The sequence below is a fragment of the Amblyomma mixtum genome, chromosome 1 (genome assembly GCF_055824585.1).
Source record: "Amblyomma mixtum isolate Tamu chromosome 1, ASM5582458v1, whole genome shotgun sequence".
NCBI lineage: Eukaryota > Metazoa > Arthropoda > Arachnida > Ixodida > Ixodidae > Amblyomma > Amblyomma mixtum.
In genome coordinates this window covers 80,760,013-80,786,520 of record NC_143012.1, presented here as the reverse complement: position 1 = coordinate 80,786,520, position 26,508 = coordinate 80,760,013, and the positions used below count along the sequence as shown (strand labels likewise).

The following is a 26,508-nucleotide window of genomic DNA, read 5'->3' as shown; positions in this document are numbered from 1 at the left end:
ACGCCTTATTAGAAATCGGAAATTATAATTCCGTGCATTATCAAACCCACAGCTCCACTGATATCCTGATAAACATTGAGAAGGCACTGGCAGCAGTTATTTTTTGTCTCGTTTGGAGACCAACCGGTGCTTGCATGCCGGTCGCGTAGGAGGGCTTAGAGAGTCTCGTTAAATCTCGAGTCTCGTACGGTGCCCGGATGTTCTCGTTTCAGAGCCCGGATGACTGGAATTCAGTGCCCGGATGAGTGGATTTCAGTGCCCGGATCACTGGAATTCAGTGCCCGGATGAGTGGATTTCAGTGCCCGGATGACGGGAATTCAGTGCCCGGATGACGGGAATTCAGTGCCCGGATGAGCGGATTTCAGTGCCCGGATGAGTGGATTTCAGTGCCCGGATGATGGCTCTCGGTCTCGGCGTGACGTCACCACACTGCCGACAACGGGGGCTAAAAGCATTTCATGCTTAAAATGAAAACGAAAAAGCGCGCGCGCGCGGTGACGAAACAGTACGTGGCGCCGCCCGCGTCGCTGTGATGCATCCACGTAATTTGTTGCTCCGTTGCCACCCCACGCTGAGGGCACTGCGCCGTCGATTCTTTCTGTGCGATGGCACTGCGTTGACATCGTTGCCGCATCCGTGCCTTTCCCAGATCGGGGAGTTGAAGGCTGCCTCAACGCGCTAGCCCAAGGGCTTGACTTGTGCCTGCATGGTGCGATGGAGGACTGTACGCCGACCTCTTCAGGTGTTAAAAGGAAAGCTGTCGACATCGCAACGAAGATGGCCATTGTTAATGAACTTGCTCAAGGCGCAAAAAACTGCGAACTGGTCAAGAAGTACGGACTGTCGAAATCGACCATTTCAACCATTGCTAAGGGCAAGGAAAAGATTCTTGGTGCTACCGTGAATGCCGACCCGTCGACTAGAAAGCGCCTTCGGAAGGCGACCTACGCGGACGTTGAGGACGCACTGCTGAAGTGGTTCGCTGACGCCCGGTCTCGCAACGTTCCGATCAGTGGACCGCTGATGCTCTCCAAGGCTAAAGACTTCGCCTCTCTTTTGGACTTTCCTGATTTCAGCCCAGGCAATGAATGGCTCCACCGGTTTAAGGCTCGCCACGGAATTGTTTTCAAGGCGGTCGTCGGTGAGGCCGCGTCTGTGAACAACGAGGACGTCGATGCGTGGCTTTCCGACAACCTCCCAACAATCACGAGCTATGCTCCACGGGATGTTTACAATGCCGACGAGACTGCGTTGTTTTATCAGATGTTGCCATCTAAAACGGATGCCTTGAAAGGCGACAAGTGCGCAGGAGGGAAGAACAGCAAGTTGCGCATAACCGTTCTTCTGTGTGTCAATATGGACGGTAGTGACCGGCGGCTGCCTTTTGTCATTGGCAAGTCACGTAAGCCGCGATGCTTTGGAATCTACGTGCCCGTACGCTACAGGAACAATACAAAAGCCTGGATGAGTCGTGACTTATTTGCCGAGTGGTTTGTCGAGTTCGTATCTAGTTCGAGTTCGACCGCGACATGGCACGAAAAAACAGGAAGATCCTGCTCGTGCTGGATAACTGTGCGGCGCACCATGTGCAGCGTTCCTTGAGTGCGGTGACAGTGCTCGTCTTGCTTCCTAATGCAACCTGCAAAATTAAGGCGCTGGAGATGGGCATCATTCATGCGTTCAAGATGTGCTACCGGCGGCGCGTCATCCAACGCTTGTTGATCGCGATTGATGCTGCCATGCCAGTTGGCATCAGCTTGCTTGCCGCCGTGGAGATGTTGAAAGCGGCGTGGATTGAACTCACCGCGGCGTGCATAGCAAATTGCTTCCGCAAGGCGGGTTTTATGGGCCCAGACACCGAGGACGCCATAGATCACACACCGGAAGGCCGGTCGCACGAGGACTTGTGGCAACGCGTCGTTGACACGCAGCTGGCCGGACCTGACGTTGCCTTGGACGATTTCGTTTCTGCTGATGACGACACCGACATTGAGGAGCCATGCACTGAGGAAGCTATTGTGCGTAAGTGTGAGCCCTTCCTGACTGCCCAGAGATCGACGAGGACGATGACGAGGATGCTGCTCTACCGCCGGTTGCTGTGAACGCTTCAACCGCGATCGGTTACATCGCGGCGCTTAAGGAACTCGTGTGCAGCAGAGGCCTTGGCGATGAACATATTACCGCGCTGGAAAAATTAGAAACGGCAGTGATGCGATCAGCTTTGGAGAAGCAGACATGCATCACGGACTTTTTTCAAAAATAAAGTTAACTTTCGTCTCGCTTGCTCTTTTTGCCCGTATTATAGGTGGTCCACTTACTACGAACTTTGGATACAACGAACAAATGCCGCATGACGGTCAAGTTCGTTATAAGTGGGCTCAACTGTATTCGAGGATGTATGAATTAAGGAGAGGGGGGGGGGCAATGATTAAATTTTTTCGTTAATATTGTCACGAAGTTGCGAGGACGGGAACGGGTTTATTTACAAGTCGGGATCGGGGACGTCACTGGACGGTCAGCGTCAGGCGGGCTCCACCACGGTCTCGCGCACACCGTGTTCTTCTTCTTCTTTCCGCTGCACTGCAGTGCGCCAGCGCCGCAGCGCGGCGTAACACTTCGCCCGGGGCAGTCGAAGCTCGACCTCGAGCGAGTTAGTCAGCGTTGTGACTGCAGCGTTTAAGACGGGCGACGTGAACGACCTGGACCTTGCGAGAGCGGCGATTGCCTGGGGTGACTTTGGCGATTGTGTAGTTAACGTCACTGAGGCGATCCAGAACAACAAAAGGGCCGCAGTACTTTGCGAGGAATTTCTGATAGAGGCCCCGTCGACGCAGTGGCGTCCACAGCCAAACGTAGTCACCGGGCTCATACGTCACCGCAATGTGTCCACTGTCATAACGGCTCTTGGTGCGAACTTGTGCACTGAGTGTTCGGAGGCGAGCTAGTCGTCGCGCTTCCTCCGCACGGCAGAGAGTCTGCGCAATGGACGGATCACGATGGTCAGAAAAAGGAAGAATCGTGTCCAGAAAGGTGCGTGGTAGGCGCGCGTAGAGCAGAAAGAACGGGGAGTATCCAGTGACGTCGTGTGTTCCGGTGTTGTAAGCGTATGTTACAAACGGTAGCACAGTGTCCCAGTTCTTATGGTCGGCCGCTACATACATGGACAACATGTTCGTGAGGGTGCGGTTGATGCGCTCCGTCAGGCCATTCGTCTGCGGATGATAGGGTGTCGAATGACGATAGTCACAATTGCAGAGCCGTAGGAGTTCTTCCACGACATCGGCAATGAACTGGCGCCCACGATCGCTGATTACGACACGAGGAGCTCCGTGGCGAAGGATCACCGAGTGTAGCAAAAAGGACGAGACGTCTGTTGCTTTGGCGGACACAAGAGCAGCTGTCTCCACGTAGCGAGTCAAGTAGTCGACGCAAACTATAATCCAGCGTTGGCCCGTGGTAGACTTGGGAAGCGGTCCAAGCAAGTCGACCCCGATCTTCTCAAAAGGGGAGTAAGGTGGTCTGATCGGTTTCAACAAGCCGGCGGGCGAGGCAGTGCGATGCTTAAAGCGTTGACACTGCAGACAGCCTGCAACGTACTGCTGAGTTGACTTGTAAAGGCCAGGCCAGTAAAAGCGTTGCCGCGTCCTGTGTAACGTGCGAGAAAACCCTTGATGTCCAGCAGAAATATCATCATGCATGGCATGCAGGACAATGCCACGAAGACTGGCAGGGACAACCAAAAGCAGACGTGCACCCTCCACGGAATAGTTCTTCTTATAGAGCACGCCCTCTGATATGACGAACGGCGTTACAGGAGCAGACGTACGGGCTTGATCAAACAACGGCTGGAGACTACGATCCTTGAGTTGTTCTTGCTTAAAAGTCGCAAGGCTAGGAAACTCGGTAGAGACAGAAGATAAACAGTCATCGAAGTCCTCTTCACAACTTGCCGTGTCTGGGAGAGGGAAACGAGACAAACAGTCGGCATCAGCATGGTGGCGACCGCTCTTATACGCCACCGTAAAGTCATATTCTTGGAGGCGTAAGGCCCAGCGAGCGAGTCGACCGGAAGGATCGCGGAGGCCAACAAGCCAACACAACGAGTGATGGTCTGTAACAATCTTGAAGTGACGTCCATGTAGATATGGTCGAAACTTTTGCACAGCAAAGACGACAGCGAGACACTCGACTTCCGTCACGGTGTAGTTGCCTTCCGATTTGGTCAAAGTGCGACTTGCGTATGCGACCACGTGCTGGGCGCCGTTGTGAAGTTGGATAAGCACTGCGCCGACGCCCACACCACTGGCGTCGGTATGGAGCTCTATCGGCGCCGCCGGGTCGAAGTGGCGCAAAACAGGCGCAGAAGTGAGCAAAAACTTCAGCTGCTGGAAGGCAGACTCACAGGCAGGCGACCACACAAACGGGGCGTCTTTATGAAGGAGGGAAGTCAAAGGGCGAATGAGCTCGGCGAAACCTTGGATGAAGCGGCGGAAATATGAGCACAGGCCCATAAAGCTTCTAAGGTGTTTCAAAGAGCGTGGCTGTGGGAACTCCCGCACGGCAGCGATCTTCTGTGGGTCTGGCCGGATACCATCCTTGTCGACAAGAAACCCGAGGACAAGGGTTTGCCGTTCACCAAAGTGGCATTTCTTGGAGTTTAAGACCAGTCCAGCTCTTGCGAAGCAAGCCAGCACCATACCTAGTCTTTCGTTATGCTCGCGGAAGGTCTTTCCATAAATGATCACGTCGTCGAGGTAGCACATACAGACCTCCCACTTAAGCCCACGCAATATTGTGTCCATAAATCTCTCAAAAGTAGCGGGGGCATTGCATAACCCAAAGGGCATGACATTAAATTCATACAGTCCATCGGGCGTGATAAAAGCTGTCTTCTCCCTGTCCGACGGATGCATGGGGATCTGCCAATATCCAGAGCGCAGGTCAACCGACGAGAATTACGATGCAGATTGAAGACTGTCCATGGCATCATCAATACGCGGGAGCGGGTAGACGTCCTTCTTCGTCACAGCATTTAACCGACGATAGTCTACGCAAAAACGCCAGGAATTATCCTTCTTGCGTACCAGTATAACAGGAGCAGCCCATGGACTTGACGACTCCCGGATGACGCCTTTCTGTAGCATATCCTGCACTTGCTCGTTGATTAGCTTCCGTTCAGCCTGGGACACACGATAAGGCTTCTGTCTGATCGGATGAGCAGTACTGGTGTTGATGTGATGCTGCGTGCGAGTAACTGGCAGCGAAGGTGGAATGGCTGGCTGAGCGAAGTCAAATACCGACGCATACTGGGTAAGAACAGTCTGTAAAGCAAGCCGTTCGGACGACTGAAGCGACTTGCTGATCATGCGCATGATATTGACGGAAAAGTCTTCTGCTCGACTGGAAGGCTCGCACTCAGACACAGATTGGATAGTAAGAATGTCGTAAGCATGAAACCGAGCGAGTTTAAGCCCCGATGGGATCAAAACAGGCTCCGACGAAGCATTCACTGTCCATAGTTGTGCGTAACCGTCGACAACGGCAACAATGGCCCGGGGCACCAGAACATTGTTTCGCGGCGTTGTGCACATCTGGCTCAACAAGCAAATGGAAGGTGCCTTTGCGGTTGTCCGAAGAGCGAACAGAGACGAACATTGCTGCCATGGCTGGCAAACGCACATCTTGCGTGACACTAAAGACACCATCACTGCAGTCGGATGAATCCTGCACAAAAGTAGATAGCATATTGCGCTGGAGAGAAATTTCTCCTGCTCCGCAATCCAAAGTGGCCCCGCATTGACGTAAAAAATCAATACCTAATATGACATCATGCGTGGCATGGAGTAATACGACAAATTTTGCTCGAAACTTCTCTCCAGCAATGGTGACTGATACGAAGCAGATGCCAACTGGGCGCAAAGTTTCACCACCAACACCACGAAAACTGGCACTCTGGTCCCATGCAAACATCACTTTGCGTCCAAGGCGCTTTTTGAAAGAAAAACTCATCACCGACACAGCGGCACCGGTGTCCACTAATGCAAGAGTGTTTAAGCCACCAACACACACAGACACTTTGTTCTTCAACATGATGACCGGCAGAGGAATTGTTGATGACGACCGTTCCGCGACCTCACCTCTATCGGCCGCAGGAGCTAGTTTTCCGGCGGTGGTGGGGAAGAACGACGACGAGGCGATGGTGAACGGCCACGTCGCGAAGGCGGTGGTGTGAGGCTGCGGTCGGAAACGGGAGAATTGGGGCGGAAGAGTCGGTCTTGGCGTGGCTGCCAGTCACGAGGAGGGTTCCAGGACTGGGGACCACGGAAAGCCAGGGACGGCCGGGCCGACGATTGTGTGAAGAAGCGGGCTGGTTGGTCGCGACGCCGACAGTAACGGGAAGTATGCCCAGGACGACCACAACGGTAGCAAACTAGGGCCGCACGTGGAGCGTAAGTACCGGGGAAGTCGCTCGGAGGGGGGTAGGAGTTCCGAGGCGCAGAATAGTGCTCTTCCTCAGAGCGGGGATAGGACTGGTACGTTGGAGGTGCAGAGACGCGACCTTGGTCGGTATTAGTGCGTGGACCAGGGCAGGCCTGTCTGGCACAGTTGACTTGTGGCTCAGGGAGTGGAGGCTGTAGCGAGCATGCGTTGTATACGGGATCAGCGGCGGGGCGTTGAAATTGCTGGCTCAGCTCTTCTTGGACGATGCGTCGGACGATTGAAGCAAGGTCGTCACTGCCCGCAAAGTCCACGCTGGCGACGATGGGCACGTTGGAAAGACGGCCAAACTTGGGGGAAATGAGGCGAGTCTTGAGGGCCTCAAACGTTCGGCAATGACGAATGACGTCAGACGAATTGGCGAGGTCGTCCTTCGTTATCAGGAAATGATAGACGTCTTCAGCAATACCCTTTAAGAGGTGGCCGACTTTGTCGTCTTCAGTCATGGTGCGATTTACAGTGGAGCACAGCTTTAGGACTTCCTCAATGTACGTTGTACAAGTCTCGTTAGGTCGTTGAGCTCGTTGGGCAAGTGTTTGTTCGGCTTTCTTTTTTTTCGATATCGTGTCCCCGAAACACGCCTTGAGCTCGTCGACAAAACTGTCCCATGTAGCTAGTGCTTCCTCATGGTTCTCGAACCATAAAAGTGCCGTTCCCGCAAGAAAGAAAACAACGTTCATAAGCTGCATCGACTTGTCCCAGCGGTTGTATCTGCTCACACGCTGGTAGTGCTTGAGCCACTCCTCGACGTCCTCGTCCGCAGCGCCAGAAAACATGCGGGGCTCGCGCTGAGGCGGCCAGAACCTGACCTGTTCGGATCTGTCCCGGCTGGTTTGTGGATCCGGCTCAGAGGTGCTGGCAGGTGGTGGATTTGTGCCGTTGCGGGTAGCCATAATGGGAAATTCGGGTGGTAGCCCGGCCAAGCGTCGGCTGCTGCGAACGGAGATAGGGTCCAGGACGTCAAAACCCCACCTCCACCAAGTGTCACGAAGTTGCGAGGACGGGAACGGGTTTATTTACAAGTCGGGATCGGGGACGTCACTGGACGGTCAGCGTCAGGCGGGCTCCACCACGGTCTCGCGCACACCGTGTTCTTCTTCTTCTTTCCGCTGCACTGCAGTGCGCCAGCGCCGCAGCGCGGCGTAACAATATTGCCTTCCAATTACTTTTGACACCACCTGTACATTAAAGTCCCCACCCACCCTGCCGCCCTGACAGGTGGCAGTTAATGGTTGATCGCGAGAGTTGGCTCACCGTTGTCAGTGCTAACGCATGCAGCCCACATCTCTATCTCATCACCCCACGTACCAATAAGCTTTGAGAAGCACACTTAGTCAACCAATACATGCGTCTTGCACAGCCACGTCCGGTCGCCGCCTCATGGACCGGCTACACGTCAAACACTGCTACCGCACTAAGGAAAGGGAGAGAGTGCAAGAACCCTGGAGACACGCCTTCCGTGTCCCTTCCCCGCAATATGTCCAGAGAAGACCATATAGACGTCGTCGCCAGGCGCTCGCGGAAGCTTTGGCGCGATACTATGGTAACCAACAACACGTGTATTACTTGGACGTTGCCGGCCCACACCACGGGGGGTGGTACACGGCCGCAGTCGTACGCAACACAAGCACAGTTAGCGGGCTCACCTTCAAAGCCTACAGCACAACACACGCGGTGGAGATTGTCATTGCTCTGGATCTCTCTAATTCCATGTCGAAACGCATCATCACCAACCCGCGAGGGGCCTGTCGAAACTATGAGCTTGGATGGGCTACTCTGCTTGCCTGGCGCATACTGCAGTTTAGCTGCCGATGCGACGATCCAATTCCACGTAACATGATTTGGGCGCCCTATCACCAGGGGCTCCCGGAAAACGAACTGGCTGATCAAGCCACCCGCGCACCCTCTCCCCAGGCTATCTCCCTGTCCTTGGAAGCCTACTCCCAATCAGACAATCTCGCAGTTACATTCAAACACATCACAGATTACTACGAGGAGGAGCACCGACGCTACATGGCCCCTTGTCAGTGACTGGGTCGTGCTGACGAGCGCCTCCTCATCAAAATTATCACTAACCCTGTACTGTGCCATGCGGCGCTTAAATATTTCAACACATCCTTTGACGGCGCTTGCCAGTTCTGTGGGGAGATGGTTGAGACCTCCCACATGGTTTGGACGTGTCAGCCAAACCCATCTATTCCCCTCAACGAGAAATTCTAGAGGCCCGTGTACTGTGCGATGTCAGTGCATGTTAAAGAACCCCAGGTGGTCGAAATTTCTGGAGCCCTCTACTACGGCGTCTCTCATAGCCTGTGTCGCTTTGGGACGTTAAACCCCATAAACCAACCAACCAACCCAACCCTACCAGAGAGAACTGGGAGGCGGACTGTAGAATAACACCTGAAAACCTAAAAGGCATTGGTTCAATGGACGCTGGCGGCGTTGCTTGCCCATGGGGCCCCGGAATAGGGGCTCATCATGGTATTGTGAGAGGAAAAGGCCAAAAGCGCCCTACCCTAATCACCTCTGTAAACAAAAAAAAATAGAGAATAAACGTTTTCCACCACCAACAGCGCGATTCAGGCGTCCGCTAACCCAGGGAGCCAGTTATGCCCGCTTCCTTTCCTTAAAATGATCGGAGAGTTAAAAATCTGTCAGCGCCAACGCCAAGGAACACAATGAATGCCGACGGTCTATGGCTCCAATACCGCGTTTCTGGCAAAACGTTGGCAATGCCTGCAGCCTACATCTCTTGCTCACCAACCAACGTACCTGTAAGCGCGATTCAGGCGTACACAAGAAAACAGAGCCAGCATGCCACCGCTGTGGCACAGTGGGCCATCGGGCCGATGCGTGCCCGCGACCACAGCCGGGACGCTGCAAACGCTGCAGAGCCCAGGTTCCCGATGCCACACCTGACGGCCCGGCAGAACATGACTGTGTTCCGAGCTGCCTCATCTGCGGAGGCGGCCACCCTACCGGAGCTCCTGGCTGTGCCGGGCGGTTCCGGAAAGCCATCAAACCTAGCTCCCCATCCGGATCGAAACCGAAAACAAAGACGGGGCCCAAGCAGGCTCCTCCGCCCAAGGCCAAGAAAGCGCGAGCCGATCAGGAAACCAAGGCCAAACCCGGCACATCGAAACCTGTCAAGTCCGGGACCCAGGCGGTGCCCCCGGTCCTCAACGCCAGGGACTTCCCGCCCTTGGCACCCGTCCAACCACAGGTGAGCATTGGAGTAGGGCAGTCTCCGGGCCCCCTACCCGTCCCTCCCCTACCCGTCCCTCCCCTACCGAAACCGCCCTACAGCAGCAGGTAGAGGAGCTCAGGCGCCAGAACCAAATTCTAGCGCACAAAATTCAAGAATTAGAGGCCAAACAGGCCGGGTCATCCGAACCAATGCAAGAAGCTGAGCCAGATGACGAGGATGACGGATCATCCGTAACATATTGCCTCACTAGCGTCTCGCGGCAGAGCGGGGACACGGTAGTTGGGTCTGCTGGTCGCGTCGCCGGCCTAGAGGCACTGCAGCGCCAAACCGAGCAACTGGAGGAGCAAGTGGCGGCCCTCCCGAATCAAATCATGTCAGCAGTCCGCGAGTCCTTCCAGGACATGTTCAAGGCAGCTTTAACGCAAGCACTTCCCGACCTTATGGCCCAGGTCACTGACTCGGTCCTTAAAGCCGTGCAGCCCTGGGTCAGCACCCAAATTAAGAACGCCACTAGCTGCGAATCCCCTCACCTCAAACGTAAGACAGCCTCCCGCCAGGCAGCGGAGGAACACGGTTCAGGCTCGGCAGCTGGTGGGTCGGTGCGGCCCCTCGCTGGGGTTGCGCTGGCTCCCGGCCAGAGCTAGTCCGCTCGCCCGTAAATAAATAGAACAAGATGGCTAGCAGATCTAATAGGAACGATAAAAACCTTGAAAAATTCCAAATCATCCAATGGAACTGCAGGGGTTTCAGAGCTTGGAAAAAACGGTCACACCTCCAGCTCTACCTGCAGTCCCTAGGTGACATGCCGGCACTCATTGCCCTGCAGGAGCCCGGCATAGACGCTAAATTATCAGGCTACAGCACCTTTCAGGGGGGCCCCTCTACGTGCATCCTGGTGAATAAGGCTTACACCGTGGTTCAGGTAGACTTAGACTTGAGTACCGAGCAAGAATATACAATGGTCCGTGTACTGCCTCTCAGACGCCGCGACCCGTCAATACATATCCTCAACATATACTGCCCTCCGCATAAGCCGCGCGTAACTTTTAATGAAATCTTCCTTCGCGCGATAAAAATGGCAGCCAAAGAGCCTCTAGTGATCGTTGGATACTTCAATGCTCCCAGCCTTCATTGGGGCTACCACTTCGAACAGGCAAGAGGACGTAAGCTGGCGGAGCTCATCTCCACCCTCAGCCTCGCGTTGCTCACGGACCCGGCGTATCCCACCCGAGTGGGGAATTTGGTAACCCGCGACACGTGTCCAGACCTTTCTGTCGTTAAAAATGCTAGAGCAGCTGTTTGGGAGAACTTGGGAGATTCTTTAGGCAGCGATCACCTCCTTCTCCGGATTACACTCATGGCGAAGGCAGTGCGCAAAAAATGGGGTCAGGCCAAGCTGACCGATTGGCACAAATTCCGAAATCACACTATCCCTCCCGTACTATTTTCCGGCGGCTACGCGGAGTGGGCTAACCACATATACAACATTCAGAAACAACGCGTCACAACACTACAAACCACCGAAGAGATCCCTGCAGTAGACACCCACCTCCTACATTTGTGGGAGGCGCGCCGGAGCTTAACTAAACGGTGGAAAAAGCAGAACACTAATCGCAAATTACGCGACCGCAAAGCCAAACTCACAGAGCAGGCTGCAGCGTATGCTGCCGAACTCTCAGATTCAAATTGGATAGCACGCTGCGACGCCGCAGCAGATCAGATGAGCTCGAAGGGGACGTGGCGTCTCTTTCGCAGAATAATCGACCCCTCCCAAACAAGAGGGGAGACGCAAAAGCAGCTCCGGCGGGCTCTGCAAGGGTATCAAGGTACGACGGCGCAACTTGCGGACACTCTGTGCGACAGATATCTCTTTCGTACGGAGGACCCGCCTGGGCCTGAGTACGTACTTGTACTCTGGCAGGCCTAATGAAACACTTGATGCCCCTTTTGAGTTGCACGACCTTAAGGCGGCCTTAGCAAAAATGCGCCGGGGTATGGCTCCGGGACGGGATCACATAACAGTGAACCTGTTGGCGAACCTACCGGACTCAGCCTACCTCCATTTATTAGAATACATCAACCAGATCTGAGACGGGCGTACACTCCCTCCCGAGTGGAAAACGTCACTTGTGACGTTTATCCCTAAAACAGGTAAGGCCGTGAATACGGACAACCTCAGGCCCATATCACTGACCTCATGTGCGGGCAAGCTTATGGAGACGATGTTTCGGGATCGCCTCTCTCCATACCTGGAGAGTAAGGGCTTTTTTTGCAGTCACCATGTTCGGGTTTCGCCCCCACATGTCTGCACAGGATATCCTTCTCCAGCTGCACAGGGATGTAATACGACACACAACTATGCAACGCAATGACAAAGCCATCCTCGCCCTTGATCTGAAAGGGGCTTTCGACAATGTTAAACACGGAAGCATCCTGGCCAACTTGAGTTCTACTGATTGTGGGTCTAGGACCTACGTGTATGTAAGAGATTTCTTGACTGAACATCAGCCCTCTGCCGAGAAACATGGATCCCAACCTCCATGCCGCTAGAAGGCAGGCCAGGGCAGACTATGTGAAGCGGAACCTAGCCACAATGGAAAACACAGTATACACAGACGCGGCCCTCTATCCATGGGACCACAGGACCAGAAAGTTCCGAGTCGCGGCAGCAGTGGTAGACCGCATGGGGGAACCAATTAGCAGCGCGACATTAAGAAACTGTACGGTAACGGAGGGGGAGGAAGCTGCCGTAGCTCTAGCGGCGGCCGAAGGTTACCATAGGAACAAGTCTTTGATAATCCTAAGACTCCAAGCAGCATGCAGGAACTACATACAGGGCAAAATAAGCAAGGAAGCGCTGAGCATCCTCCTCGAAGCGAAGGTTCCAAATAAGACCTTAAGACACAGGACTTTCTGGATACCGGCACACACCGGGATGGAGGGTAACTCGAGGGTAGACAGCCTAGTTCGCGAGATCACGAGCCGAGCAGGGCAGTCAGAAACCCTGTAGGACCCCATGACGGTGGAACCGACGTATGCAGAAATATTAAACTACCACAGAGGGCGGAGATTCAAATACCCACCACCCCACACATCATTAACACAGCACGAGGCGGTCTGCTGGCGGAGACTGCAAGCATGGACTTTCCACAATTTATACATACTACATAAGATGTTCCCTACAAAATACAGGGACATATGTCCGTGGTGCGGAGCAACCCCCACGCTATATCACTTCACATGGGAATGCGAACGTAACAGAGCATTTCACAAGCTAAATGAGCCGAATGCAGAACAATGGGAGGGCCTGCTGACCAGAAGCGAGCTCACGGCCCAAAGGGAACTGGTGCAGCACGCCTGCGAAGCAGCAAGACTCAGCGGTGCCCTGGAATAGGGGCGCCGACCTTGTGAAGAGGCCGAAGACATGAAGACATCGGCCCACCGCTAAAACATGATTTTTGGAGCAATAAATGTTTTTCACTCACTCACTCACTCTTGACTGATCGCCAGGCCTTTCTTCGGATTGAGGGCGAGGAATACGGCCCTTACATGATGGGAACACGGGGTACCCCTCAGGGAGCGGTGTTATCACCGCTCCTGTTCAACATAGCTATGATGCGCCTCCCAAGCCGACTGGCCCGGGAGGAAGGCATTCAACACGCGTTATACGCAGATGACATTACAGTTTGGACCACTGAGGGGAGCCTTGGGGACATGGAGGCCCGCCTTCAGCAGGCCGCTTCCATAGTCGATGCGTATGCTATTGACTGTAGGCTCCAATGTGCTCCAGCGAAATCAGAGCTTCTGCATGTCAGAGCGAACCCAAAGGATAGGACAGCAATTCACATCTCTCTCTCAGGAGGTCCTATTAGAGAGGTGGAGGAGCTCCGTATTCTGGGCCTTTTTATTCACCACAGACTCAGACCGGACTCCACCATTGTGAAACTCAAGAGAGTAGGCGAACAGATAGGGCGCATGATCCGCCGCGTTTCCAACAAGCGTTGCGGTCTGCCGGGCAGGGACGCGCTTCGGCTTGTCTATGCCTTCGTGACTAGCCGGATCCTCTACGCCGTGCCATATCTCCGCACTACTAAGCAAGACGAGGCGCGAATAGGCGCCATCATCCGCAAGGCAACTAAGCGAGCCCTGGATCTCCCCGTGGCTACCTCTAATGCCAAACTCAAGGCATTGGGGGTGCTAAACTCCTACCAGGAGCTGCGGGAGGCCCACCTCGTGAACCAATACACCCGGCTCATGCAGACGGCCCCTGGGCGCCGCCTGCTAAACCGCTTACACATCCAACACGACTGCACTCCAGAGGAGGCGGAGCGTATCCCAGTACTGTGGCGCCATATGCTCTGGGTCTCCCCGCTCCCCCGTAACATGGACACCGACATGCACGTAAACAGGCGACAAGCGCGGGCTCGGGCTCTTGAGAGACAACACGGCTCCCGACCCGGTGTATATTATGTAGACGTAGCAGGGCCATCGCCCACGGGATTTTACACGGCCGCAGTCGTTCACCAGGAAATGCACGTTGATGGACTCTCTTTTCGAGCCCCGAATTCAATGCGAGCCGAGGAAGTAGCGATAGCGCATGCTGCCGCCCACGCCAATTCGAGAATCATCATTACGGACTCCCGAAAAGCATGTGATCATTACTTGGCAGGGGAGATCTCCCCCTTAGCTGCTTGTATTCTAAGACGGACTGCCACTGATCCAACACCAAAAAGAATCATTTGGGCTCCTGGCCACCAGGGCTTACGAGGTAATGAGGCCGCTGACGCGGCTGCCCGAGCGCTTATTCACCGGGCTCCTCATCCCACCTCTTCTGGCTCGGAGGCTAACCAGCCGCTGCTGCGATTCAGGGAAATTATAACGCATTATAGCGACATCCACCGTCTTTTCCTGGCCCCTGCAAAGGCGCTGAGTAAGACGGAGGAGCGAACTTTAAGGCGCCTGCAGACAGGTACTCTACTCTGTCCTGCAATCTTAAAGCATTACGATCCAAACACGGATGGGCGATCCCCGCACTGTGGGGAGACCTGTGATATATTCCACATGGTGTGGGCATGTACAGAGGGCAAAACGCATGCCTAGAACAACCAAACTGTGTGTTCCGGAGCTCTTAAAGCCACTGCGACCAAGAAAGCCAAAAATGACGATGAAATTCTATGAGTTTAATAGCACATGTTTACATGCAGACCATTTTTAACCAAATATTATGGCTAGTTATCGCGTGTTACGCCCGAAACACGCTCAGAGCGTGTTCTAGACATGCGTTTTGCCCTCTGTACTCAAAATCCCCACCTACCCCCTTCCCCTACCCATTCCAGAGAGGCATGGGAGACTGCCCTCCTCAACTGCTCCTCGCTTGAGTCCCAAAGGGTTCTGGTGAAACGGGCGAGAGACGGGGCATCGTCATGCGGTGTCCCGGACTAGGGACGCCGACCATGTAGCGGGGCCACTCTGTGGCTCCCGAACTCTATTTCAACAATTGAAAGTTTTCACCACCACCACCACCACCCAGGAAGCCAGTTATGCGCAGTTCCTTTCCTTAAAATGATCGGAGTGTAAAACATTGTCAGCGCCAATGCTAAGGGACGCCGACGGCCACTGCCTTCAACACCGCGTTTCTGGCACAACGTTGGCAATGCCTGCAGCCCGCATCTCCCTCTCACCACGCCACGTTCCTATAAGCGCGATTCAGGCGTCCACTGACTCAAAGGCGGAGGAGCGGCTTCTGCTTCGCCTGTATACCGATACTTTGCTGTGCCCGGCAGCTCTCAAACACTTCGACCCTTCTTTCTCGGGCAGCTGTCCGCACTGTACGGAGAGGTCTTCGGACATTTACCACATGGTGTGGGCCTGCCCATCCAACCCTGCTATCCCCCCTCACCCCAACCCAACCCGGGAGGACTGGGAGGCGACCCTGCTCGGCTGCTCTGACCTGCAGGCCCAACGGGCCTTGGTCGCGCGAGCCCGGGCGGCGGCCGACGCCACTGGGGTCCCGAACTAGGGACCTCCACCTAATACTTGTAAGGGCTGGCCCCCTCTGGGTCAGCTCATGCAATACCTCCAGTAGTGCATGTGTGAATGTTTTCCACCACCACCACCCAGGGAGCCAGTTATCCGCCGTTCCTTCCCTTACAATGATAGGAGCACGGAGGAAAGAAAACTAGGAGAGAGTGCGCTCAGCCTCTGCAAGCCATCCTCCTCTGACGCCGCTGCCGAGGGCCCTTTTGCGCACTGACTCTTGGGAAATAGGCCCTCCACAGTTACCAGACTACCAACCAGCGGTGCTTTTTAGTGAACGTCCGTGCTCCGATGTAGCGCAGAAGCGCAGCGCCTGTGTTGCAGCTTTGGCGGAATGCGTACCGAGCTCGAGGTTGTCTGAAGGCTCCGCGTCTCAACACTTCTGTTGATTACACTCGAGTTTTTGGGTGCACTGTAGAAAACTGCAGGTAAATTTTCATCAAAGAGTGCGGCCGCGACCTCGTCACCGTTCAACTGTGATTCATAAAAAAAATGGAGAGGAATTCCTTTCGCCGTTATACGCACATACGGAGCATTTATTTCAGCGCATGCTATAAGCGGAGAACTCGAGAGTAGGCGAAGAAAACGAGCCTCTAAAAAAGGGCGCAGTGGCTTCCAGAGCGCTCACGGCGGACGGACGTGTTTAACGAGCGCTCCGGCGCGCTGCGCAAGATTCTATTTCTCGGGCAGGTGGACTTCGGCCCGCCCATGGGCCTGCCGTTCTCCGCTATTCTCGAGGCACAAGTCGCGCCGAACACGCTCGCACACATACGCGGTTCCGACGTGAAATGCAGTAGTGCAGTATGAAGGCGAAAGCCTTTAATGCCTCATACTGTCGTTAGCAGACGCGTCGGCAGCCGTGTCGACAGAAGCGTCGGCAGGTGTGTCGACAGACGCGACGGCATAGGGAGCCTGCATGTACCGGTTTTTTAGGGTGGTGACATCTCTGAATATATCCCTGCAGGCCGGCCCCAAATCTCGCGGAAAAACCTCCGTGAGACTATGGTGGCCAACATAGCGAGACGTATCGGCCGCTAAATTTGGCGGGCAGCCATTTTGATTCTCTGCGGGTGTTCAGGAGCGCTGGTACCGCTTGCATGTGCATACATTTCCACACTCGAAACCGTTCGGAGCTGTTACCGAAGTTCAATATGCCGCACGTGGCTACAATTTAACTTCAAAACGCCGACGACGGAAGGTAGGAAGGCTGCATTCTCGACGAAATCTGGTCCCAGCTCATTCGTTCGTATGGGTATTCGATGGGATCGGCACTGTCAATTTAGCGCTGTGTTTGTCTCGCCTCTTCTCGTCCGTCGTTTTTTCCTGCTGGGAGTATGTCCTGTGATCTAGCCTCTTCAGCTCTTTTTGCATGCTCTATTACACCTGATTGCCGGCAGCCGCCGCGGTGGCTCAGTGGTTATGGCGCTCTACTGCTCATCCGAAGTTTTTTTGCAGCCATTCATGCAACGTGTGCAATGATAAGTAAGGTGCAGGACCTCGCCACTACAGAAACACGAAGCCACACATAAAGACCATCATTACAGTATAATCTGCAATTTTGCACTGCCTGTTGCTGCTGTTCTGCACTCAGAACGCGCGGGGCGGAACATCTGGTAGAGAGAATCAGAATTTTATTATCATTGTCCGTATTAATGGGACAAAATGCATGGGTCCCAGTGGGCTCCGTGCATATTCACGCTGTCGATAGTCCGGACAGCGAGTTTCCATATTAATGAGGGGTAAATGCATTGAAAAGTTGGTCCCCAGAAAAAGTGTCCATAATTCGAGTCGTCCATATCAACAGGGGTCCTATCAATGGGGCACAACTGTACACCATTAACACAAAATGTAAGAGATTAGAAAGGAGAGTTAGGATTGTACTGTAAACCAGCATGATGCGGAGACGCTTACATACAGTGAATGTAACGGTGGCCCATGCACAAATACAGCAGGTAGGTGTGCAGTGTGTTGCTCATCGAAGTCTTCGAACAGGAAGTTTACTTATGAAGTAACATATTTGACCTACTATCTGGCTGATGGTTTTACACATCAGGCAAAACTTGCTTATGCGGCACAGTAGTCAAGTGCCTACTTTAAAATGTTTTATATTAACTACTGCCATGCAAAGTAAAAAAAAGGAAAGAAATCAATATGTTGCATCCAGCAGACAACCCTGAAACAGTCTGTATTCACACTATGCCACTTGGTTCAGAATTAGAAAGGGCAGCCTACAAAAACCTTTCCCAATTCTTTTCCTTGACCTATGATAGGTTTACTCCAGCACACGTCTTGCTGGAATGTGCCTCAACACATCGAGCCTTTTGTTGGCGAAGATGCATTCGCAGCCGTGAGCGAACATACTTCTCCAAAAGCAACCTTTCAACTTTTTCTTTGTGACAACTACACACTCCTTCGAGATTAACCTCCACGTTTTCAGCCAGGAACCTTGATATGGTTCTGAATGGAGCCTTCTTGTCCAAGATGGTATCAGCTGTGACAAAGGCCTTGAAATGTTCCTCAAAGTGAACCAGAACACCCATCACAGCATTGCTTGGCCTGATTAGGTTGTGAGCCCCCTTTACGTACTCCTTTATGTTGATGAGGGCGTTGTAGCTTTCCTTTTCTCCAACTAATACTGCTCTGCATGGCTCGCAATTCGCAGTTCCTTTCAATACAGCCTTGAGAAGAAATCCTCCAAAGTAAGCGAGAATGTCACATTCAGTTGAAGAAACTTCCTCAATAATAAGGTCCTCTAGCTGCTCCTCGTCATCCTCAAACTCCACAAGCTGCTTTCGAAAAGTTGGTCCAAGAAGGTCGGCGAGGAGCAGGCTGTCGTCAGTGTCATAGCTAGATGATTTCGGTGTATGCAGAAACTGCCCTACACAAACTAGCTTCAAAGCACAATTTCACATCGTATGCACTTGGGGTAGGCTTTTTCATCCGCACGATTGAGAAAATGTTTTCCAGGCAGTCCTGGCTCAATCGACTTGTCAGGATGTATGTGTACCCACGGTGGTACAGAAGTTCTTCTGCAAGGCTAAGTACAACAGATGTGGAGATCAGAAGGCCTGCCTGAGACGGCTTCCAGTGTGCCGTTCCCATCTTCACATGTCGCAACGTATGTTGGGCAAGGTGAAGCATTGCTATCGCCTCTTCATACTTGGCAACATATATCTTGCTCAGAGCAAGCACAGGATGACGGGACGACATTAAACTATACCATCTCCAAAGTAGCTCGAAAAACCGAGCCCTTGCTCTGCTGGAAGCTTTCCTTTCTGGATTAGGTAGCGAATACCAGCAGGGGCTTCTCGAAAGAGCTGTACAGCAATGCTTACTTTCATTTTGGTAAAATGTCCAGTGCTCACATGGACAGCAGACAAGCCATTTGCTATCTTAAGGTCGTTATCAGAGTCATGCTGGAGTACTTCCTCTACATCCTTGGTTGAAAACATCTTTATTTATTCAGTATTTTCAGAACATGTGGGTGGGCCGCCTAGTCCGGTAGTCCATTGGCTGCTGCTGCTGCGGTGGCCCTCCCCACCAGCCAGTGCTGACGGTCAGGATCATCGCTGAGCAGAATAGCCTCCCACTGCTCCTCCGAGGGGTTGGGAATGGGGTCAAGTAAGGGAGTAAATTGGCATGCCCACACCATATGGTAGAGGTTAGCTACATCTCCACAGTGTGGGCACTGCGGAGAGTATAGTGTAGGGTACCACAGGTGTAATTTATTGGTGTTGGGTATGTGTTGGTTTGTAGTCTCCTAAGGGTGTTCTCTTCTAACTTATTGAGGGATTTGTGTGGTGTTGGGTACTCCTTTCTGGCTGTTCTGTATGGCGCGAGATTGTCAGCATACACTGCTAAACCTATCAGGACACGGCACCCTTCATGGTCATCAGGGGAAGACGCCCGGTATAGAAGAGCTCGGGCATGCCTGTGAGCGGCTTCGTTTCCTCCTGGTAGTTCCAGGTGACCGGGAAACCAGATGATTGAGGCTTGGTTGGGTGGATGCTTAGTGAGCACTGACAACCCTGACTTATGAATTAATCCGTAATTGAAGTTGCGACAGGCGTTCTGGGAATCAGTGAGCACAACGGCGTTGGGGTTATATGCTACAGCTAATGCAATAGCTGCCTCCTCTGCGTGAGTGGGGTTAGATGTTTTCACCGAGGCGCAGTTCACCATCGACCCTGAAGGCGTTGAGACTACAATAGTCATGACTCCATTCTGTGGTCCTGCTGCGTCCACGTAAAGGGTGTTAGTCTGCTTGTCCCATTTCTTCTGCAGGGCTTCCCCTCTTGCCTTCCTCCTCTCAATGTTATATGCGGGATGCATATTACGCGGAATGGGGTGCACGTTGATGCGTCTTCTCACATCGCGTGGGACCTCTCCCCTTTGGTCTATTGTGTAGGGCAGATTAACATGGATCTTCTCGAGCAGTTCTCTGCCGGGTGTTGTGAGCGCGAGCCTATTGAGTTGTGAGAGCCATTGTGCTTCCCACATCTCTTTCAGGGTATTATGTACTCCTAGAGCCATGAGCTTGGCCGTTGGCGTGGAGTTCGGTAGCCCCAGTGCCGTCTTGTAGGCTTTCCTGATGAGTGTCTCCAACTTTTCAATTTCCGACCTGGAGAGGTTAAGGAATGCCGTCCCGTACATTATCCGCGAGATCACGAATGCTTGCACTAAGCGGATGGTGTCCCTTTCCTTCATGCCATGGTGTTTATTTCTGATACGATGTATCATCAGGAGGATTTGCTCGGTGGATGTTGTAAGCTTCTTCATTGTGGTGGTGTTCTGTCGCCCCTGCGGGATATACTGCCCTAGGATCTTGATCTCCGTGGGTTTCTGTACTGGGTGGCTCTCTATATACACCGAGATGTTCTGCGCTAGGGGTGTCCTCGGGTTCTTCAGAATTAGCAACTCGGACTTTTCCGGCGCACACTGGAGGCCTCTCTCTCTGGCGTACCGGGCCACCGTGTCCGCTGCTGCTTGAAGACGCTCCTCGATCTCGGCGTCACTCCCCGAGTTGCACCAGACAGTGATATCATCAGCATACAATGTGTGTTTGATGCCGGGAATTTCGGAAAGAAGGCCTGGTAGATCTTTCATAGCCAAGTTGAACAAGAGGGGTGACAGTACCGCCCCTTGCGGAGTTCCCCTCGGGCCTAGAGTGATGGGATCTGATTTTATTCCACCGAAGTTTATAGTGGCTTGCCTGGCTGATAAGAAGTTTTTGATATAGTTGTAGGTTCTTGCGCCACAGTTGGTATTGGCGAGGCTTTGCAGGATATTTTTATGTAGAACGTTATCGAACGCTCCTTTCAAATCTAGTGCCAGGATGGCCCTTGTCTGTGACTTGGGAGGTGTCTCAAGGAGGTCTTTGTACAAATACAATAGGGCGTCCTGTGTTGATAGGTGAGGGCGAAAGCCGAATTGAGTGTTAGGTAGGAGGTTGTTATCTTCTAAGTATCTACTCAGTCTCGTGTTGATGACCCTCTCTATGAGTTTCCCCAAACACGAGGTCAGCGATATCGGCCTAAGATTATCCAGTTTAAGGGGTTTGTTCGGCTTCGGAATGAACCGAACCTCGGCTGTCTTCCAGGATATTGGTAACGTTCCAGTAGCCCAATGCTGCTCGTTGAAGCATTCCACATCCTTAATGTCGACTTTGTTGCCAGGAAGACCCTGCTGGTTCACTGTGTCAGTGCTCAAGTAGAAACAGCTTACCCGCAGAAGCTGAGCCCGAACGCTTTTTATAACATGTGCTGGGTCTGCCATAATATGCAGCAGCCTACCTTCAAGGTGAGGGTGAGGTATACTGCTAATCCTTTCAGAGCTTCGGTGGCTAGAAAGCCCTAGCAACCGCCACACTGCGCGATTTGTTGACCCCATATCACTGGTTACAGCACGAACTCCTAGTGATATGCTGTGGAGCCTTTCTATAAGGCTGAAAACGAAGTCTTTCAGCAGCCGTCCATCAGTAAATTTGCCTGCGAAGTGGTATGCAACCACTTGCTTATAGAGTTTATTTAGGCCACCTACCATAAACACTAACGCGTGATTTGCAACATTGTCTGGCATGTCGGGCAGGGTTGTGCTGCCAAAAAGGTCGTCTAAGGCATGGTCATGCTCGTACCCTTGAGCGATTTCCATTTCATCCATGAAAAGGACACAGTCCTTTTCAATATCTTCCATGGCCTCCACTTTCCGTTTTAATACATCGAACACTTCATCGAGGACGCCTGGAAGGAAGTGAATGTTTTGTAACCTCCTGATCAGGGTTCTGTTTGAAGGCAGGGGATACGATAATGATCGCAGAAGTTCATAACCAGCTGCACCACATGCATGCTTGATTTGCAGCGATGTTCTGATTATTTTTCAAACCAAACGCATCCTCTGTTTGTTTTTCTGGTCATTACCTTCTTTTGGTCTTCATTTAGGAATGTCATCTTGGACATAGAGTCATGTTTTTGGCGCTCAGACTTAACTTGTCGTTTGTGGCTTCGAATAGAGGCCTTTGCCTGGTTGTGCAGCATTTCTAGCCTCTTGTACTTCCGTGTTAAGTCGCTGTACCTTTTCTTCAGCTCTGCAGTGACATTGTGTGCAGATTCTAGTTTTTTGCTGGTGTCGTTTCCAGAGCAAGCGAACAAGACGGGACTGGAAGTTTCGGGGTTGGCACAGGACTCTGCCATTTCTTCTGGTGGCAGTTCTGGCACCACTATGCCATTGCACTCTGAAATAATGTCGTTCAGCTGTAGTGAAGGGAGCATGTTCTGAGAAGTGCTACCACTGAGGTTACCCAAAATGTGGCTAGAGGGCTCAGTGGATACATGGGGGAGGCATGAGGAGCTGCACTTATTTCCATAATCTAGACTGCTAGCAACAGAAATTTCCGGAGTGATGGTAGTGCCAGCATAACTGCTGCTTAACTTACTACATGCGGCAGTAGAAGTCCTCTGTGAAGGCTCCTCGTCCTCATCACGGTCAACACTGCAGCTGACAACTACACACCTTGGCAGGCGAGTGTTTTCCTCTAATGGTATCGAAGTTGGTGAACGCATGCAGGGCTGCAAAGTTGTTGATCATGCAGAGCTACTTGTTCTACAGCTGCCTGGCGTATGACACACATTCGAGTTGGCATGCTGGTGCGGTGAGTGGACTGTCACAATTCTCAGAAAGCTGATCTTCCACATGTTCAGCTGCCATCTCATCAGGGTACCACGCCACCACACTGGCTTGTAGATCCATTATTAGCAGTTGCCTCCGTGTTGGCCGAGGCTGCTTCTTGGAAGAGACGCTCTGGTGGCGTTTTGGCACAGCTGCAAAAAATTGTTAACAAGTAAGAATTTGGTTTCAGGTGCGTCTGCATAAGTTGGTCGCTCGTGTCAAGAAACTCCCTCACCATATTCATTTATTTTGCCAGGGCTCTCACCACGACATGGGTCGCTGTGAGGATGTGTGAGATTGCAGGTTGTATTTAACACAAACACGAAAGGTATAAGCAATAAACGAGGCGGCTTTTATAGGAAACTAATTTCGGTATGGGCTTGGAAAAAGGAAAGAAACAAGAGACCAACGCAACAACTCACGGAAAAAACACACGGGGGAACAGCACAAAATCCATCCACAGCCCGTCCAGCAAACTCCGGCCTCCCTGTCCCCGAGCCCCGCAATGTGCCCTGTTTGGAGTCCGCCTGCACGTCGCCCGGTGTGTTACTACTGCGGGTTTCGCGGACATGTTTCCCGTGTTTGCCGTCGGCGTGAGCGCGATGAGCGCAAATGATATGCAGACTTCCCCAACTAAGCTACATATTCGTCGCCTGCTTTACCGCCCGACATTTGCCACCAGTCATCCTCGTCGCTCATCGTACGGGGACTTCTCCCTAGACGCTACGCATTCGTCGTACGCTTACCGCCAACCCTTTGCTGACCGTGCTAATTCTAGGCCCTTCTCTCTATCTCTCCGGACCGCTCCTCGAACGCTCCTCGAACGTCGATGTTGTAAAAACTGGCCTGCGATTTTTTGCATCTCACATGACCCACTCCTAATCTACCCAATTCAACGTATTCCAAACTAATTTCATATAGTCCAGTCTTAATCCATCGCGATCCGCAAGAATCCGCCGCAGTACGCCAGTAATACAACTGAATCCTACGTAATTCCCCGCAATCCAGTAGAATCCACCCCTGTTCCAGAGCAATACGCCATAACCCACCCCTATGCAGCTTTACTTTCCTGATGATGTAGGCATTGCCGATGAGGGCACCCTCCATTTTGTACCATCTCCCTTCACAGACGGCACCGGCTTCTCTCGGAATGAGCCATTAAAGCTTTCCCCTTAAAACGATATGAAAAAATTTTAAACCGCGATTTTGGCACAACTATACATGCGAAGCGAAATTAGAACACAGAAGCAAAGCCTCGTCACTGCAAACCGCCGTATCTCGGCGCTGCGCGAGCCTAAACTTGTTGAAAAGTAGCGGCAAGTGAGCGCGGCAAAGCTGGAGCACCTTGTCATAACACTGGATATTCGCGCCCACACGACGCGAGCATACACCCGCGAATATCCGCATGCTCTCTTTCGGACCGAGCCCCTCGCCTCTTCTCTTCAATCTGGCCATGATGAAGCTCCCTAACCTGCTGGGTGAGGTCCCGGGTGTGCAGCATGCCCTGTACGCGGACGACATCACCCTCTGGGCAACACACGGTTTGGTTGGAGAAATCGAGGCCAACCTGCAGCAAGCGGCGGCTATTGTGGACAATTATGCACACCGCTGCGGCCTTGAGTGCTCCCCGAGCAAATCGGAATTCGTGAACATACGTCCCATTCCAAGGTGCACAACCAAAATTGCCCTCTCCCTGCTTAGTGGCCCGATACCTGAACACGATGAAATTCGAGTATTGGGACTCTATACACAAAAGAACCGCAAGATTGACACCACGCTGAAGAAACTCCGCAAGGTGGGGGATCAGGTTGGCCGTATGGTCCGCCGGGTATCAAACAAACGAGGGGGGTTGCGTCTTTGTGTCCTCTTACTTTGTCCGTCGTTTTGTTTCGCGCTGTTCCCTCCCACGATGAGGGGGGTTGCGATGCAAAGACGCCCTGCGGCCGGCCAATGCATTCGTAACCAGTCGAATCCTGTATTCGGCACCGTACCTCCACCTGCGCAAATGCGATGAGAACGCTCTCGAAGTGATTCTCCGAAAAATCTATAAGAGAGCTCTCGACCTGCCAATTGCAACATCCAACCAACGTCTCCTCGGCCTGGGGATGACGAACACCTTTGGGGAGCTGTGCGAGGCTCGTCTCAGCAATCAATACTTGCGGTTAAGCAAAACACGTGCGGGTAGCCGCCTACCGACCCGCCTCCACATCAATTCCACAACCCAAGATGAGAAGCGGGTATCCATGCCCGAGGCCTGGCGCTTCGCACTAAAGGTTCGCCCCCTCCCCAATAACATGACAAAAGATGCCCATGATGGCCGCCGCCTGAACGGAGGCCATTTCCAAGCAGTATGGTGCTCGACCAGGGGTATTTTACACGGACGCGGCTGGTCCACGCCATGGGGGTTGGTACACGGCTGCCGTTGCCCAACAAAACAACCTAGTTCAGGGCCTCACGTTTCGTGCCCCCAACATTACATTCGCGGAGGAAGTTGCTATCGCGCTTGCAGCTGCAGATCCAGCGTTCCGAGTCATTATCACCGACTGAAGGGAAGCTTGCCGCAATTTTGAACAAGGCCAAATTCCAGGTCGTGCTTTCCAAATTTTACACAGATGTGAGTACCGGGATTTCCCAACCCGGCGCACCATCATCTGGGCATCAGCACATGCGGGGATAGAGGGAAATAAGGTAGCGGACACTACCGCCCGCGCGCTTAACCAGCGGGCATCGCCTCTATCGCCGCCTGATCAGGCTACTGATTTTCATCCCGCTATTACTTTTCGGGAGATCTTTCTCCTGTATCAAAACGCTCACGGCCGATACCCTACCCCCTGTAAAGGCCTCAAGAAGGCAGAGGAGCGTTGGCTACTTCGCCTCTACACCAACATGGTACTGTGCCCGGCAGTGCTCAAACAATTGAATTCGGCCTTTTCGGCCGAGTATCCACACTGTGGGGAAGTGTTTGCGGACACGTATCACATGGTGTGGGCATGCCCTGCCAATCCTGCTTTCCCACCCCACCCGAGAGGACTGGGAGGCTGCCCTGCTCGGCTGCTCAACTCTCCAGGTCCAACGAGCCCTGGTGACAAGAGCCCGGGCCGCCGCGGAGGCCACAGGGGTCCCGGACTAGGGATCTCTCCTAGTGATTGTGAGGGCCGGGCCCTTCAGGCACGATCCAAGCAATACCTCTCTTGTGTATAGTATAAATAAATGTTTTACACCAACACCAGCGGCTAAACAGGCGAACGCCGCACATATACTTTATCAGGTGTGTTACGTAACAGCTCGAGAGTGAGAGCGAAGGCTATCTCGTCCAATATCGCAGCAAGCGCCGGTCGGAGACAGCAGCGCCGCGGTGCGGCCCCGCGGCCGCTCGGCGCACTGAAGCCGTGGGCCATGCATTTTTGAAAACGACTGTACTTGTCGCAAACGGAGTCGGGTGGCCGCCTTCTTGCTCGACTCCATATGCAACACAACACTCCCATGGAAGGCAGGTTTCACATCCCAGAACTGTGGAGACGCGCCTTTCTTCTGCGACATCTTCCAGCCAATACGTCACACGAAGACCATAATGGTCGGCGCCTGGCACGAGGGCAAGTTC

At 53.0% G+C, this 26,508-nt stretch overlaps 1 pseudogene; it reads right to left on the bottom strand.

Moving 5' to 3' along the window:
- Positions 1 to 18,004: 18,004 nt before the first annotated feature.
- Positions 18,005 to 24,014, bottom strand: LOC149366928 (uncharacterized; annotated as a pseudogene).
- Positions 24,015 to 26,508: the final 2,494 nt, after the last annotated feature.